The sequence below is a fragment of the Onychomys torridus genome, chromosome 15, assembly GCF_903995425.1.
Source record: "Onychomys torridus chromosome 15, mOncTor1.1, whole genome shotgun sequence".
Lineage (NCBI taxonomy): Eukaryota > Metazoa > Chordata > Mammalia > Rodentia > Cricetidae > Onychomys > Onychomys torridus.
The window spans coordinates 2351681-2369246 of NC_050457.1; the positions used below are offsets into that span (position 1 = coordinate 2351681).

Here is a 17566-nt window from a genome sequence, read left to right on the forward strand (position 1 = left end):
TACAAAGAAAGTTTTCTGTATGAAAAGCATGAGTTTACAATTGGTTAATTAAAATGTTTGATTTAATTCTTATTAAGGGCCTACTGTGGTCTATATACTTCATATATATTCCACTATATTTACCTGCATACAGATGAGAATACAAGATACTAGATTAAGGAAGGGGTATAACTTGGTAACACAGTATATACTACACCACACACACACACACACACACACACACACACACACACACACACACAAACAAGATAAGGAAGGGCAATAACTTGGTAATACAGTATAGTATATACTTAGCAGGAAATAAGCACTGAGTCAATCCCTAGCACCAGGGGCAGAGAAAAGAAATCCAAAAGACAAAACAACAACAACAAAACCCTACTTTAGGGAGGAGTCACATCTTTGTAAAAACAGTGAAACCAAGATTCAAAGATAAGTGTGTTCTGTGACTAGGCTATGCCCTTTCCACAATGCCAACCAGGCTTAAATTTCAGGTTTAATCTACTTTTCATAAACACAATGCAATTCTACAAAGCAATCAATATTCCACCAGTACAACAGGAAAGCATGAAAAAGAATCTACTTACATGGGTAAGACATTTAGAGCAACAAATGCAAAGATTTAAACAGTTATTCATCGTTTTTTGGGAAAATACTAATGTTTTGGGAAAATACTAATGTCTAAAATATACATTTCTAGGAATATTCTAGAGTACTATTATTATTATTACTTTTACTATTATTGTTATTACTTTTTGGCAAAACAGATTCCATCATTTTTTCTCTCAAGACAGACTTGGAATCAATTATTTCAAGTTTTCAAACAGATTTTCTTATCAAAAATAGCATTATATTTTCAATTTCAAAATAATTTTGCTGTAATCAATTAAAGAACAGGTGATGCTCCACTATAGTTTTTTGTTCTTTGGAAAGGTTCTTCAGTTGCTTTAGGTTTTCATTATTTTGACCTTATGGAGAACTTTATTCTTGACATGGTTTTTAAACGGTGGAAAGAAAAGACTTGTGGAATAATATAGAAAAGATACATAATAAAAATACTATCTAATTAGTAAGGTTATATTATTGGATTCCTTAAAAAAAAAAAAAATCAAAGAGGCATCCATGGAGAATGTGAATGCATGGAATAAACTCTTCAGTACTCTTAATTTTGATTATGAAAAGGAATTAGAATTGACCACTACTTCACACATTACCATAATCTAAGCTTTCTGCTTTACAAAAGCAAAAATATTCTAAATCATAATTGACCATCACCTAAATCAATAAAGCATGAGAAAATCTGGATTTAGAATGCAGGTTTAATAGGTTAGTTGCTTATTAAAATTATTACAATAAAATAGATCTAAACATTTGAGTGTTTTTAAACACCCTAGCACGTGAAAAGAAATTATCGTTAACTTACAAATAATCAAATTCCCTACCACACAAATCTACCACCAAGTGTTCAGCTATGCTCTTAACACCTAGAAAAAAAGACAAACATTCCATTCACAGGGATAGCTTGAAAACCAACGTAAGACCTGGATCATGACAAGGTAACAAACAAGTCCGTAAGATGTGGTGTCTGTTACATGTAAACTGTGAATCCAGTTCATTCCCAATGTCTCAACAGAAATTTTTCCTCTGTAGAGGACAGTCATTTGTCATAAAAGAGCTTGGGGACTTTAAAATCAAGTTCCGTCTACCACAGGTCCCAAATCCTGATTTGGAGTATAAGGCAAATCAGTGTGTGTCAATATTTAGTCAGACCTTGGGAGTGGAAAAGTTTCTGGATAACCACTTAAGTCTCTTACTGGTGCTCAGGCAGCAGACCATCCCCAGGAACACAGGCCCTCCCTCAGGGAAGATGTTCACGCGTTTCTATTCAAAGCCTATGGCAGCCGCAGAGATAGAAACTCATTTTCCTTGCGTTGTGAAAGACACCATTCTACTAGAGAGAAAGGTGTCGACTTTCCTCCCACTGGAAGGCAGGCCCTGGGGCTCCCCGCCACCTCCGCTGCAGCTAGGGTCTGGAAGCAGCCCGGAACCGGGGGGCAGGGGAGGCAGCCTAGCCGGTTCTATGGAAACCAGAGACGCGGGCGGCCTAGCGCCGGCCCCGACGGCAGGCAGCGGCCGAGAGCACGCCGCGGGGCAGGCCCCGGGCCACACGGCCAGGCGGGGCGGGGCGGGCCGCGGGCCCCGGCCCCGGCCCCCGGCGCGGGCGACCGTGAAGGAAGCAAGGCTGTGGAAAGCGCGAGCACCGGGCGCCGCCGCGGCCCAGCGAGGACGGCGGGAATGTCACCGGCGCGGCCTGGGGACGCGGGGAATGGCGTCTTCCGAGCTGAGGCGCTTTACCTTCCCGGCCGACCGGAGGGTCTGGGCTGTTTTCTACGGGCGGCGGTGGCGGCGGTGGCAGGGGCGGCGGTAGGGGTGACGACCACGGCGGTAGCACTCACGGCTCCACTAATCTTGCTACTAGGAAATAATTTCCCGCCGCGCGCTCGGCGGCCCCGGAAGCAGTTCCACCGCTTCCGGGTGGTTGTCAGTGACGCTCTGGAGTGGTCGCCAGGGCGGTCTGAGCTGTGGAGCGATTGCTTCTGGCTGGCCAGCACATCAGGCCCATGCGGGACCCGCGCCGCCGGTGCTGACTGGTGAGTGACTTTCCCCTCTCGACTCTTCGGCCTGGTGTTTCTGGCCAGCCAGCTACCTGCAAGCATGTTGTTAGGACCGAGAAGTGAGCAGGCAAGCCTTGAACCAGTAAGTCCCTAGTCCATCCCCGTGGAGCCCGACCCTCCCTGAGGCTGAGAAGTCTCTGGGACCCTGCTTATTGTCTTCACTGGCATTACCTATTATCAACGTGGAAGTCAATCTTGGCTCCCCAAGTAGTGGTCCTGGGCAGGGCTGAAGAAAGCTGGGTTTCTACTGTCTCCTATTTGCAGGATTTGGTCACCGTTGTTTCTTGAAAGTGGCATTATATTCCTCCTACTAAATACTGTTAAAATAGTTCAGGGGTGCACTGGGAGGGCACGCAGGCAGCTGAAGAGGACATCTTTTTACATGCTTTCAGAATGGGGCATGGAAGTCATTCCTGACTTAGAATTAAACTTTTCTCCTTTGGTTTTAAGTAAATAATGGTTTCTGTTTTTGTTATTGCTATGAACTAATGAGATGATATCCTTCTTATACTTCTTTGCATCAGCTTTAGATATACGTGTTACATTTTGGAAACCATTGATCCAGAATTAGGTATACTTTCAGAAAGGAATGCTCTGGTTTTACTCCAAACTCTCTCAACTATGAAGAGTTCAGGAGAACTTTGAATGGAGGTCTGAGTAACCCAGAGAAATTGCTTCTGACAAATGTGTAGTGTGAGTAAAGATGCTCATTTCTTCGGACACCCAAAAGGTGGCATGTAATGAATCTTAAGAGTTCTTTTTTGTTCTTTTTTGACTAAAGCAGTTTCAGCTAAGTTTACTCATCGCCTTGTAATTCATTAGTCATCTTTTGTAAGCATTGCAGGGATCCTGGCAGTCGGGAGCCTAGGAATACCACAAAGTCATGATAAGAATAGCCGCTTACAGCCCTGCTCCAGGGAAAGGTCTTCCCAATGTAACAACTCCGCCCCAGTAGGAGAGGGTTTCCATTTCCCCTGGGGAAGCCCACAGAGGTTTCCTAGAGAGATCTGAGCTTGCTTTACCCAGCAAGGCTGCTTTAGGGGATAGCTTGACCACATGCATGGTTACCAGGTGTTTGGAAGTGCTTGCACTTGGGCTGTGCAGTATGCTTTGATCTAGCAAGCAAGTCTTTTGCCCCACTCCTTGGCATTGTTATAAAAAGCCCTTTTGAAGAGACAGAAGGGGCCCGTGGATTTTATCCAGGTCCTCCCCAAGGTATCCTGTGTTTCTGTCTGTCTAATCTCCGCTATCTTTCTATCCACAAATTCCTTATGCTTCTCTCCTCCTCATAAAAACCATGTAAAAGGTGGGCACTGGCCTTCCACACCCAGCCAAGTTGTTACAGTTCTGCTCAGGTCCCCCAGAGGAGTTTAACAACTCTGTTAACAACTCTCTTCCCTAGGGGAAGGTTTCCCCAGTGTAAGTGTTACAGTCTTGCTTCTCTCTGCTTTGCTTTCACTCTGGGGAAAAGTTGTTCTTCTCTGCTCCGCTCTGCTCCTCCCCTCCCCGAAAACAAAAGGGTGGAAAAAGGCAACAGTAAACTGAACAGGCATAGGACTTACAGGGAGCCTCTTAGGGGCGGAGTTTTCCAGGGTGGAGGTTTTCAGGGTGAGAATTGGTTGAATTTCAATCCTTGAGCTTGGACAAGCTCAGCAATTGGTTGATTTTCCTGCTCAGGCATTGGTTGATTTTGTGCTCAGGGATTGGTTGGTTTCATGCTCAATTGGTCAGGGGCAAATTTGGCTCCTGTTTCAGGGCCAAAGTAAGTGTCTTTCATCTGGCCCTTTTTAGCCTTTTGGCTCTAGTTTAGGGCCATGGTATGTTTCTTTCACTGACTGTGGTTGTAGGGACAAAGTGTGTTTCTCTGGCTACGGTTTCAGGTCAGGGTGTGTTTCTTTGGTTCTAATTTCAGGGCTAAAGTGTGTTTCTTAAATTGGCTCTGGTTTCAGGGTCAAGGATGGGTTTCTTTGGCTGGCCTTTTTACCCTACACTATTTCCTCATTTCCCCTGCACACCAGTCTATCCCAGAAGAAGTTGAGAGATTACCATAAAGAACAATGCAGTATTGGGGCTAGAGTGATAGCACAGTTGTTAAGAGCACTCTTCCAGAGGTGCCGAGTTCAATTCCCAGCACTCATGTGGCAGCTCACAATCAACTCTCACTGTAGTCCAATGACTTCTTCAAGTGTGCGTTTAATATGCATGCATACAAAACACCGTATACATAAAGTGCACATATAAAAATATTTTTAAAAAGAAAAATGCCATATATTCAATACAAATATGCTGAAGCACCAGGCAGGTGCCCCTTTGCCTTTTCAGAGTAAAACAACCATATTTAAGAAAGCTTGTTGACCTTTCTAATCTCCTGTTTGATCAATCACTGAACTTTTATAATTTTCTGATTGATACAAATATTATCATCTTATTATTTCTTATATTTTTTTACTTGTATCTTAAAGTAAACAGTTATAAGTTCTTTCAGGGAGATTTTATGCTATTTCCATGTAGCAACTAGCTTTTAGTCACTGTTCTTACTTATTTGTGACTTATATTCATATAGCATTTCATGAATATTCATGGGTGTCTACCTTCTGCATTATAGCTTACATTCACTGTTTAATACTCAAAAAAGAAAAATCTTGTCTCTGCATACATTTTATATTTAAGTTACAACCATAGAGGTTATAACTTTTACAAAGAAAATTGTCATGACTGGGAGTTCAGTCCTGTTTACCTGACTCTGGAATTTGACTGTTTTACTTTGTTTACCTGGCATGGTGGCATGTGCCTGAAATTCCAGTATTTGGGAGATTGGAGTGGGACAGTTACGAGTTTAAGGTCCTAGATCACTTCTTTAGACCCTCAAGCCAAGTCTGAGATATATCTGACCCTGTCTCAAAAACAAACCCAACCAAACAAAGAACAACAAAATAGGCTAGGAGATGGAAGAGTTCTTGCTGTTGTTTTAGAATTCTGGAGTTTAGCTCCCAGCACCCACATCTGGTGGTTCACAGTGGCTCTGTAACTCCAACTCCAGGTGATTCAGTGTCTTCTTCTAGCTTCTGCTGGTACCTGCACATATTTGTGCATGCACATACACATAAAAGAAAAGAAGTCCTTCAGAAGAACTCAGTCCAAAAATCATTCATTTTGGTCTTAGGTACAATAGTATGTAGTGAATTCCAGGACAGGCTCCAAAGCTACACAAGAAACACTGTCTTGATGAAGCCAAAAAGGAAGAGGAGGAAGGGGAGGAAGAAGAGGAATAGGAGGAGAAGGAGGAGGAGGAGGAGGAGAAATCAATCAATGTATGTAGCAAACCTTGGAGATACGATTTAAAAGCTATGATAATTGTCATAGGTAATTTTCACATGAATAAGATAAATACCAATCATTGGCCAATTTTATCATTTTAACCCAAAGGTAAATATCTGTATTTTATGTAGATTTAGTACTTGCAGCAAAAGCAAGAGATGTAGAGATCAATAGCAATTTAGTGACTCTTAAGTCCTGAATACCAGCTACCTCTAAAGACAGCTATTAAACAACACATTTGTACATATTTACATATAAGTATCAACTATTTATGGTTGCTTACCATTTCCTATGCAATGTAACCTTTAATCCTCACAGTACTAGAGTATTAGCCTTTTTTTAATAGATGAAAAAGCTGAGACAAGATTAGCTTTATAAGTTGTGCTAGTTCACATACATTTATTAAGTACCGTACCTATGATTTAAAGGCCATATTACCACCTATTAGGTTTTAACTCTAGCCTAGCCCTTATGTATATGTTTTGTTAGGTACAGAGAATGATCTATGATAGCTGTACTTTCAGATTTGAATGAATAAGTTTATTAAGTATTTATCAACCCAAAGTAAAAAATAAATGGCAAGAGATAGATATGTAGCAAAATATCATCAAACAAAGTACTCAAAATATCTAGGTGAAATAGACTGTGAAAGTCCCTTTAAGGCAGTCAGCTATAGTTCCTGATCAAGAGAGTCCCAGGCAGAACAGAATGCCCCCATTTGTTGTGGAATATTAGTTTAAAATGTATTACATTTGTTTATGCTGTGGAGTGTGTGTGTGTGTGGTTTTTTTGAGACAGGGTTTCTCTGTGTTGTTCTGGTACCTGTCTTGGATCTTGCTCTGTAGACCAGGCTAGCCTCAAACTTACAGAGATCCACCTGTCTCTGCCTACTGAGTGCTGGGATTAAAGGAGTGCACCACCACTGCCCAGCTAGAATATTTGTTTAATGATGCAAAGATGTGTTGCATTTTTTTATGTTGCATTTGCTTAACTCTGTAAAGCTTTGTTACTTTGCCTACCTAAAACACCTGATAGGTCTAATAAAAAACTGAACTGCCAATAGGTTGGCAGGAGAGGCATAGGCAGGGCTGGCAGGCAGAGAGCATAAATAGGAGGAGAAATCTAGGCTAGAAGAGAAGAGAAGAAGGAGGAGTGAAAAAAAGGAAAAGAGGAAGATGATGCCAGGGCCAGCCAGTCAACCATACAACCAGCCAGGGAGTAAGAAGATATATAGAATAGAGAAAGGTAAAAGCCCAGAGGCAAAGGAAAGATGGGATAATTTAAGAAAAGCTGGCTAGAAAAAAGCCAAGCTAAGACTGGGCATTCATAAGTAAGAATAAGTCTCCATGTACTTATTTGAGAGCTGGGTGGCAGGACCCCAAAGACTTAAAAAAGAAAAAAGGAATAAAGAAAAAAACTATTACCATCCTTGGTTAAAACTTAGCAGCAGGTAGAGATAACATCAGCAGACTGGATGCTCACAGCACTCAGTGGAAACCAACTGAAGATGCCAAAGCGCTCAGCTAGAGCTCCTGATGAAGCTTTCTTTCCAGGGATGAGCTTTCCCCAGCTGGACTTCTGGCTTCCCTTCCCAGTGTCCATGTTTTTTGTTTTAGTTTTAGTTTTTGTTTTTGTTTTTGTTTTTTGTTTTGTTTTGTTTTCATCATGAAAGAAACAACAGTAACATCTTTTAGAAACAGTCTGCATTCTAACTGTTCTTAAAGGTACAGTGTTTATATGCATAGGCCAAGAGGAATATAGGTAACCCACTTTTCAATAAGCTAAAGTAGCACATGACAGTTTACCAATATATATTATAGTATGTAAAGGGAATTTTCTTCCTCTGGGGGTTATATTTCTCATTTATAAGAGACATTGGATTAGATAATCTAAATTCTTCTATTACTTGTGAAATCCTCTGGCTTCTGTTAACTCCCCAGTATTACCTGAGAGCAGTTTTGGTACACTAGAAAACCTTGGTCAGTGGGGGCTTTATATGTACTGTGTCTGCCCCATGGAGCAACATGGAATCATGCTTTTGTAATGGAAGTACAAGACTCGAGTTTTGGGGATTTGGGACTTTAAATATCAGTTCTCTCTCTCTCTCTCTCTCTCTCTCTCTCTCTCTCTCTCTCTTTAAATAAATAAGCTTCTACACAAGTAGTCTAAGGGACCTTTGTGGACTTATGAGCTTATGCTTCTGAATATAAGATGGACCCACAGGACTGCTTCAAAAATTTTGTGAGTTGATTTCTGGAAAGGCTCAAACACTTGGCCTGACTCATAGTTGACATTAAACAAATACAGACTTTTATTCTTCTTCAATCTTGTAGAGATTTAAGATTAATGGAGGTTCTGGAGAGATTGCTTTTGTAGAGGATCAGGGCTTGGTTTCCAGCACCCTCATGGTGGCTCACAACCATTAGTAACACTTCTGGGGGGTTTCCATATCCTCTTCTGAGCTCTACAGGTACCAGGCATGCATGTGATATACATACAAACACTCAGGCAAAGCACTCCATACGCATAAAATAAAAAAAATTAAAATCTTTAAAAGTATATTGATGGGGAAACTATGTATTATAAGTTAGACAAGGATGAAGAATTGTTTTACTCATCTCTACTCTACTATGAAATAAAGTTCCATATACAAATAGTTACTATAGACTGTTGACAAACACTGTAACGGTAGCATGCAGAATAAAGAACTGTGCTTCCAGAAGCACAGATGAAGAAAGATAATGAGGAGTGTGGGCCTAGTGAGGACTTTTGGAAGGGGACAGAAGGAAAGAGCGGAGAGAAGAGAACAGTCACTAAGTCACCTGATGTATATAGGATAGTGAAAGCTAACAGCTACAAAGGCAGAGTTTAAGCCTGGCTATAGACACAATGTGTGCATGTTTGAAGATGTTAGGCTTTTCAGTGTGTGTTGATTTGTGTGTGTGACCAGAGTCTTTGGGGGTGTTGAATTGGCGCTTATTTTCTTCTGTTCTTTTTCCTTTCCTCTTTGAAGTTTCATTTCTTACAGAAATATTTGCATATACAAATAAGTCAAAAAGAAGGGCATAAAAACCTCATTTACCCCACTCAGAGATACCTACTCATCATGTCTCTCCACGTTATTTCAGATTTATGTGTATGTGCTTTAAAAATAAAAGTAATATTCTACAATTTATTTTGTGACCTACTTTTTTTCTCATTCCATGAATCTTCCTATGTTAATAAATTTGTTACTATAAAATGAGTTTAGGGCCTGCATTACTATTCAGTTTCAGGAATGTGTTAGCACTTTTATGTAGACATCCTACTGCTAAATGATAGTATAATAAATGTTTTAAAGTGTAAAAATGTTCTTTAATAGAACACTTTGACTTTTATATCTATTCACTTGTAGCAAATTATATAAAGAGAAATAATGACCATAAGTCATGTGTACATATAATACATTTCATGTAATAAGTACTATCAAATTATTCATTTTTACCAATTAAATTTAAGTTTTTAAATTCAGACAACTTAAAGGGATATGTAATAAAATGTTAGCCTCTCTTCTCCCCTCATACTTAATTGTATATAATTTATATATAATTAGATTTGATTATATTTAAACTTAAAAATCAGAAGATTTACAGGAGAATATAAGAAGGTATTAGTCTCTCTATATTCTTCTTATCCTCCTAAAATTCACCCCAAATAGTACCTTGTATGAATGGTATAGCTGAAGTTTTTTCTGGTCCTGCCCAGGCCCATGGACCCTGCAACTACTTATAAAATAATCACTCAGAAGCTTATATTAATTAAAACTTTTCGGCCACTATCTCTGGCCTACCACTGACTATTCTCTTACACTTAAAACTCAACCCATTTTTGTTAATCTATATGTTGCCATGTGTTCTGTGACTTTACCTGTGTGCCATTACATGCTGCTCCCTGGATGGCAGGCTGGCATGTCCTGACTCAGCCTTCCTCTTCCTAGAATTTTCCTTGTCTGTTTATCCCACCTATACTTCCTGCCTGGCTACTGGCCAATCACCATTTTATTTATCAACCAATCAGAGCAACACATTCACAGCATACAAAGTGGTATCACCTATAATTTCCTCTTTTCTTTCTATTTAAAAGGAAGGTTTTAACTTCAATATAGTAAATAACATATACTAGAACAGTTACCAAGCCAGAATTACAGTTTAGATGCACTGCTTGCTTAATGAATGGTATTTTTCTAAGAGATGGGAAAAGCTAGTCTTTTCCCTACAATGATAAGTGGTAAAAGGCACATGGTTGAACAAACAAGCTGTGAATTTAAGTTCAGCTCCTACTTTCCCCCCTGTTTAGTCTACTTCTCTGTAGGACACTTTCCCATAACTCATGGAGTAGCCTGGCCATGGTATTCCTTTTCCATGGACACCCAGTATGGCCAGTTTCTTTTGAATTATTCAGTGAAATGAAGTAGCCTTTCATTAGATCTATGATTTCAGCTAAGCATCTTTCATTGTGTGTGTGTGGGGGGGGGCACTTGTGTATGTAGATTTATAAGATCTTTAGTAATTGCTAACCTTCATTCTCTTCTAGAGGATATGTAATTATTAAGAAAAAGGATGAAATCAAGACTATGGAACATGTGGCAAGCTTCCCTCAATACATTCAAATGGAGAAGCCATCTTGGCTTCCCAGAGTCTTTTAATTTCCTAAGCAGTTCTGTGGGTTGACAGAAAGCATCTCATATACATATCACACTCGGGGAAGTGGAAAGGCCCAAGTGAGTTCCAGACCAGCTTTTAAATCAGATGGGCATTCAGAACTTAGAAAACTCACTACTCACACATATAACATACTGCTAACACACATTAACATACTCATTGCTTATACATATAACATTCCAAGAATAAAGTTCAAGCAGTGATTTTACTATTTGGTTTACAAAAGCTAATACCAAAACAAAATACTGTTTTGATCAAATATAGAGAAGGGTAGACATTAGTGCATTCCACATAAAAAAGACGTGAGAACAGTAGACACTAAGTAGATATTTGTCACTTTAATTAGGCAAGGAAGTATGAAATAGTTGATTTCAGAGAGAACCTGGGTACAGACTTCAGCTTATTGAATCATTATCTAAAAAAATTACTTAAATTCTCTGAGGTACACTTTCTTCATCTATCAAATGATAATAAAATGGCACCTCTGTGGATTTACTAAGTTAAATGTGATAATGTATAAAATATACCAATAAACCTAAAATGTTTATGGGGTCTGTATAATTGGGGCTGGAGAGATGGCTCAGTGGTTAAGAGCACTGGCTGCACTTCTGGAGGTCCTGAGTTCAACTCCCGGCCAACATATGGTTGGCTCACAACCATCTATGATGGATTCTGATCCTCTCTTCTGGCATAAAGGCATACATGTAGATAGAGCACTCATATACATAAAATAAATAAATAAATCTTAAAAAAATAAAGTTGGTGTTCTAAAATGGGACAAATAAGTGAAGTTATATGGTTTTGGATTTAAATCCCAACTCTTAGGTTCTTTTGACCTGTTTCCTTATTCAAAAACAGGGCTTGTAGTGACGTCTTCATAGACCCTTGTGGAGATTAAATGAAATAATGGACATGTAGAATTGGGTGTGGTGGTTTGTACTGTAAACATGTTCAAATTTCCCTAGAAGCAGATGTCACAAGGGAGTATATGTGCAAGAGGCTTTTACAGACACCAGGAATAAAAGATTAGGAAGAGGGCATGGGTGAGGTGGTCTGAGACCTTAGGCTTCAGTGCAGGCTTAACAACATGTTTTTAAAAAAGGAAGAGAGGAGAGTAACCGTATCAAATTGTTACCCTGTTCTGAGAAATCTTCAGCCGAGGGTCTGTAGTCAGCATCACGCGTGAGGCTGTGGGTTTGATTTCTGAAACCACATGGACCAGTTAGGGTCGTGTATACCAACTCCCAGGACTTGATGAGAAAAGGGAGACAGGAGGACCAAGGTTCAAGATTATCCTTGGCTACCTTATCTCCAGTACGTAAATAAATTAACACTTTTAGAAAGTCTCTGTTAGGTGAATCCTCACACCAAAGTTATCTGTGAAAGGGATTTCATGTGGCCACCATAGTACTCTGTACAGTGCTAGCCACCAGTGTAGCCAGCTTTGACTATATGCTAGAATTTATAACTCTGAATTCCAGCTCTTCAATTTAATGCCACAGCCCCTCCACCCTCACAGAAAGTACAACCCTAATTGCCAGACACTGATGCTAACACTCAAGCCATGTCTTCTTACACTAACTCTAATATTTTATGACAGTTTTATTAGCTGTAAAGAACAGTTGAGGAATCAAAAGACATGTTCCAAAGAGCCATTTCAAAATGTGAGTGTTTGGTGAATGACTGCATTTGAAATTTAGCAGTTAAACAAACTATGGCCTAAAGTTCTGCCTTTAAGTATCAAGAAATGAAATGTTAGCCAGGAATACTGCTCATACCTGTAATCTCAGGGCTGGGAGGATGAAGCAAGAGTCACAAGTTTGAAGCAGCCCTCATGGTACGGTGAGACTCTCTTCTTCTCCCAGATACAAAACAATTAAAATTTTGATAGAAAAAGAATCAATTTCCATCATCCAAGTAATATTAATATGCACAGTTTAAATATTATCTAGTTGCTCATGTGCCTGGAATAATGTTTGCTAAAATATAAAATTATTATAGTTTCATAGCTTCTGTCTTTGTTTTTAAGGCAGTTGTGGAGATCCAGCTTTGCATTGCTTTTTAAATAATGATCTGTAACTGTCACTTCAGTGAATAGGAGCCTTTTGTCTCATGTTTAAATGTGTTACCGTGGACCACGGCTGAGCAGCTCTATCTTCAGAAGGAGATGAAGACTGAAGAGACTCAGCCTGTCCAGTCCTTGGACCTGTAACTGCGATTCTGTGCGAGGTCTTAAGGATGAAAACATAGAAATTTTTTGTTTACATCATGCTTTCCAGAAAAGGCTTCTTGATTTTTTTTCTACCTGGCAAACACCAGTTTGTGGACATGATGAGTGCTCTTTTTCAGCTTCACTATTTTCTAATATATACTGAGAAAGAGTTCTTCCCTAACACCAGCCATGGATGTCTTAAGATTTTGTAGATGTGTTTCTCTCCAGTAGTCAGCAGCTTTCACCTGAGTCTTCCTTTTTTTTTTTTTTTTCTCTCAAGAAGGCACAGCTATCTAATAGTGTAAGTCTGGAGCTCACCTGATTCAAAATGATGAGCTTTCAGAAGATTTCCCTGGTTTGTTATGCTGAGGCCTTAACTTTCAGTAATGATGGTCTTTTGTATTATATTTATTATGTACTTATTATATCACATTATGACATTTCTTTACCTATTTTCCTTGCTTTATTTTTAACCTTAGCTAATCATGTATTTTTGACTTTTAAATACAAGGTTTGTTTAATCACACAGTAATATATTCCTTTAGATTTTGTAGATATACCATTCTTTCTCTAGTGTGTATTCATTCATGTTTGGTCTCAGACATGTCCATGAGGGATGAAATTGTTCCTTAAAGTCTTCTGCTCTTTGGGAAAGAGTTCAGAAACAGGCTGGTTGTGCAGAGGCACGATGAAGCTCTGTTCCTGCAATATCTTTTGTGCCCGTCTCCTTGGGGATCTGATATTCATCTGATTATTAATTTTTGATCCTTTTTTTGGGGACTTTATCATTTGTTTAACGGAGCAGTTTTCAGATGTTGGTGTTGCGGGTCACTTACATTCTTAAATATTACTGAAAACCTTCAGAGAATGTTTTTTGACATTGTTTTGGTTTTGTTATTATTGTTGTTTTTATGGCATATATATGTAAGGGGGCTCCATGTGTGTGATGCAGCTGTGCTTTTGGGTGTGGCTTCGTGGCTTTCTCCATTTCCCTTGCTGTCCCCTCCCCAGATGAGGCTCTCTCACTGAATTTGAGCTTACTGAGTTAGCTGCCTGACTGGCCTGCAAGCTGTGGCCTGGCATCCCCAGTACTGTGGTCACAGAACTGTGCTATCACTGCTCACCGAGGGATCTGAGCTCAAGTCCTCGACTTTTGCAGCAGACTTTTCACTAACTGAGTTATTTTCCCAGCCCTGTTTTGTTTTGAGACAAGGTCTCCCTCTGTAGTCTAAGTTGGCCTTGAATTTGAACTACTGATCAATTTGCCTTGACCTCCAGAGCCTGGCTCTTTTGAATTCTTACTCACTGAGTTTTATCTACATATTTATTGTAATATAAATTAAAACTAAACATTTTAAAAACTGTATTTCAGTAGCACACCATTAATGCAATGTCCTGTAAAAGAATATCTGTATTCCCAAAAACAAAGATAAATTAATAAAATAGCATTGTTTCTGTATTCCACGACTGCCATGACAGAAGAGTTAAACCTCAGGTCTGCTCCCACTTTCAGTATGTTTCGATGGGTGGCATTGGCAGAAGTAAGTGAAGAAGATGCAGCCTTCGGTTCACAGGTAAAGTGTTCTGAGAGTCTGCTCAGATAACTGTGACTGTTAGCATTGACCCTACCCTGAAACTTAGCAAACATAAGGTCTTTTCTTAGTGTAGTTATGAGAGCATATCAGTTCACTGCTTCTACTGTTACTGTGAACCCTGTGCTCTTCGGTGACTGACTATTGTACAGACATATGATTCTGTTCCATAATGAAGTGGCTTTTTTAGAAAATAATCTTTTTCAGTGAGATCTTCCAAATCCTAATACATTTCATGAGGAATTTCATCAGGAACATCTTAAAATACAGACCATCTTCCAAAATGCACATTTTCCAGAAATTTAACTTTTTGATTATAAGCTTGAATTTTATTTTTTGACAACAAACATTGCTTGATGTTTTCTCTGAAGCGTAAGTACCAAATTGATAGCCCAATTTGGTTAATTTTGGGAAACTGCATATACTATACAAAGGTTTAAATAATAAAATCAGTAATTCTTACTGCTACATCATGGACTTTATTAAACAAACTTGGCATTTATAATCGTTCCAAATGTAGTGCTGAAAAAAAAATCCAGTGAATATCCTGGAAAGTAGGATGTGGTTCTTTCTGGAATATGGGACTATTTTATGTTACATGGGAAAGAGGAATTAATGTCCAACTGGAATTAAAGTTGCTCATCAATTTCCCTAATATAGAGGACATGTTCTGGGTTATCTAGGTGAGCTCACTGTAGTGGTAGGGCTTTTCAGAAGTGAAACCAGTAAGAGAAGGAGAATTCCGAGTGAGGTGTGTGGCAAAGATTCAACCCAAAGCTGAGTAGAAAATAGAGAAAGACCACGAGCCAAGGAATGAAGTCTGCGTCTTTCCTGGATTCTTCAGTTACTACAGGCTATGTAGTCACATCTGAAGATTTAGAGCTACTAGAAGCATCCAGTAAGAGAAAACTTGCGATGTTTGTCTTTCTGGGTCTAGGCCCTCAATATGATCGTTTCTAGTTTAAACCACTTACTTATAAGTTCATGATTTTGTTTTTCTATACAGCTGAATAGTATTCCAGTGAGTATGTATTACATTTCCTTATCCATTTGTCTATTGCAGGACATTTAGGTTGTTTCCATTTTCAAGCTTTTGTGAATAGAGCAGCAATGACCTTGGCTGAGCAAATATCTCTAGAGTAGGATGTTGAGTTCTTTGGGCACATGCCTAGGAGTGGTATAGCTTAGTCATATGGCAGACTTATGTTTAGTTTTTTAAGAATTCTCCATTCTCCACACTGATTTCCATAGTGGCTGCAACAGTTGGCAATCCCACCAACAGTGAACGAGAGTCATCCTGTCCTGGTGTGTGTGCTAATGATCATAAATGTCTGTATTTTTTTAAATTCTTGTTTTAATTTCACATTTGGTTTCCTGGAACTCATTCTGTGCTTGTAGTTTGAATGGTGCCTGGTTGGACAGTTGTGCTTTATTTCTTCAAGTCAGTAATTCTATTCTCAACTCATGGTGAATCTCTGTAATGTGTGTAAGGATAGAGGACTGCTGTATATGAGGAAGGACAGACAGATGTCATTTTCTGCTGTCTCCTATTCTGTCATCTCTTCATATATGCTAGCGCTGGCTTCTTTGAGCTCCTTTGTCCATACGATCCAACTCTGCCAATCCCAAGCATGCTTGTTCCAGGTACGACTTGACATAGGACCAGCAGAACTGTTGGCTGCCTGACTCTCCTCACTTCCAACTCTCCTTACTTCCATTCACAACATAGTTGTGTTAAATGGATTCTCTTTGGCCATTGCAAAAAAGTTTCTGGTCCTAAACTGGGAAAATCTATATGCTGACTGGGCTGTAATTGCTGGTAACAAGAGTATCCAGAATGTTACTCTCCAAAAGTTATACTTTAATTTCAAAATACTTAGGTATTAAGTAATTAAATTTAATTAGCTTTAATATGAATATGGGAAAGCAATGAAATTTATACTGAAGGAAATGGGCTAAATAAGTTTAATAAATAAAATGTAATCTATTTGAAAAAAAAAACTACTGGAACTTCCATGTTCATTATGATTTCTAAGTTGAACCATTTGTCAGTTCTGCCTAGCCCTGTAGTTTCTTTGTTGGGAGAATATTGGTGGGTCATTCTCAACCATAGTGGCAAGTCCTGCTTCTAGTCTTGTTTCATGAATGGAATTTTTTCTTGTCTTGATCTCCTCAGTTTGATTGAAAATATGTATATTCTATTATTTGATATGATTTCTTATGGGTAATTTTTATTTTGCCTAGATATCACATGTACACCTTTGTTCAAATGTTGAGTGGCACTTGGCTGTTGTTGTTGGACAAACTGCTCCTGTGCTTGACCTTTTCCTCTGAATAAGCTAAGATAAAGAAAACAGTACAGAATTTTGAAATAATTCAAACTAATTTATGTTTGATGACTGCAGGAAAAATGTGCTTAGCAAATGTTCTGGATAAATACACCATTATACAAAATTTTTAGACAAATACATAAAATAAATATAACATTCAAAATATGAAGTGAATATAAATAAATCTAACACTCAATAGATACATGGAATTCCCATGGGAATAAAAATAAAGCATTAGTGCATGAAAATAAGACCTTGAATGACATATGATACACGTGGAAAAGATGGCTTTAATTAACTGCCCAGAACAATGGGAACTAAAAGGAAATAGCAGTTGAATTGAGTCATGTTGTCTATTTTCTCTGGTTCACCTATAACCTTCCTTACAGGACCAAAGGTATTCGAAAGAGAAATATTTTGCTTCTCCCTTTAACATCAGACTATGAAAACAATGGTCCTTGAGTAATTAACGTTTCCCCAGAAATCTTACTAGGAGAAGGAAAAGGCTGAGGCCAGGTGCTAGCCTGAGGAGGAACTTGTCTCTAGGAAAAACAGTTCCTGCAAGTCTGACAACTTGTCAGGCTACCTTTCAAGAGACTCTGGAGCTGGGTCTTTGTCAGGTCAGAGATGATTGTCTCACACCCTGACCAAGAGGGCTTGCTTGTGTTCACCTCTTGCTTCCTGTTCAATCCTGAACCAATGTCAGGCCTCCGAAGATGCATTTGGGGTCAAGGATCGCTTG

General features: G+C 39.1%; 2 protein-coding genes across 7 annotated transcripts in view; one reads left to right on the plus strand and one right to left on the minus strand.

The window, feature by feature from the left end:
- Slf1 (SMC5-SMC6 complex localization factor 1) overlaps positions 1 to 2525 on the minus strand; it is a 78191-nt gene extending 75666 nt beyond the window's left edge. For 2 of the 3 annotated variants that reach the window (XM_036206771.1, XM_036206773.1), the window contains exon 1: positions 2353 to 2525. The gene's annotated coding sequence lies outside the window, so the exon portion shown is untranslated. Of the gene's footprint in view, positions 1 to 1811 lie in introns of all 3 variants that reach the window. The other variant, XM_036206772.1, reaches the window with a different exon arrangement.
- The window catches only part of Kiaa0825 (KIAA0825 ortholog), a 424652-nt gene continuing 409409 nt past the window's right edge, over positions 2324 to 17566 (plus strand). For 2 of the 4 annotated variants that reach the window (XM_036206766.1, XM_036206769.1), the window contains exon 1: positions 2326 to 2648. The gene's annotated coding sequence lies outside the window, so the exon portion shown is untranslated. Of the gene's footprint in view, positions 2755 to 17566 lie in introns of all 4 variants that reach the window. The other 2 variants (XM_036206770.1, XM_036206767.1) reach the window with 2 other exon arrangements.